Raw genomic sequence first — 897 nt, forward strand, 5'->3', positions numbered from 1 at the left:
TTCCACCTCCCGCCGGGAGCAACGAAGGAGGCGATTTCGAGCAGATCGATCTGGACATAAGCGACCAGTCTGATCACTCGGACGGAGGTGCCAACGTCCATCCGAGAAAAACGCGAAGCCAGTCCGCTCGGCAGGACGCGTCGTTCGAAAAGCCCATGACAGAGGAAGAAGAAAACCTCTATTGGGTAGAACAGGAAGAACTGGCTGAGAATCAGGCTCGGATCCACCGCAGCCTTGTGCCAACGCCGACAGGCTCGCAAGGCTGCTAGAAATCCTGATGAGATCCATGATCTCCGCGAGTACATCGCAAAAACTGCGGCATAAGTCAAGGCTGTAAAGTCGCATATTCACCACGCGACAAGCGCTACACCGAGATCGACAAACTTCTCGAGGAAGCGCGGAAAACTCCGTTCACTGCCCGAATCACGGAAACTAACACCTCAGATCCTGGGAAGATCAAAATTCCCGTCTACGATGGCACCACCGACCCGAAGGCGCATCTGCAGTCTTTCAAGATCGCGATGGGAAGGTGCAAAATCAAGGAACGCGAACGAGACGCTGGCTACTGCCTCCTCTTCGTCGAAAACCTCAAAGGGCCGCGCTCGAATGGTTTTTTCGTCTGAAACAAAACTCCATCGGAAGTTTCCATCAGCTCGCCTCTGAGTTTCTCAAAAAATATTCCATGTTCATGGACAGGGAAACCTCAGACGTCGACCTTTGGAGTCTATCTCAAAGAGAAGACGAACCACTCCGCGAATTCATGAACAGGTTCAAGCTGGTAATGGCAAGAGTCACTGGAATCAGCGACAAAGTGGCAGTCGACGCTTTTTGGAAAACTCTCTGGTAAAGGTCGAAACTACGGCAATGGATATCCCTTGAAAAACCGAGAACAATCCA

This window comes from Brassica oleracea, chromosome C3, assembly GCF_000695525.1.
Source record: "Brassica oleracea var. oleracea cultivar TO1000 chromosome C3, BOL, whole genome shotgun sequence".
Taxonomy (NCBI): Eukaryota; Viridiplantae; Streptophyta; class Magnoliopsida; order Brassicales; family Brassicaceae; genus Brassica; species Brassica oleracea.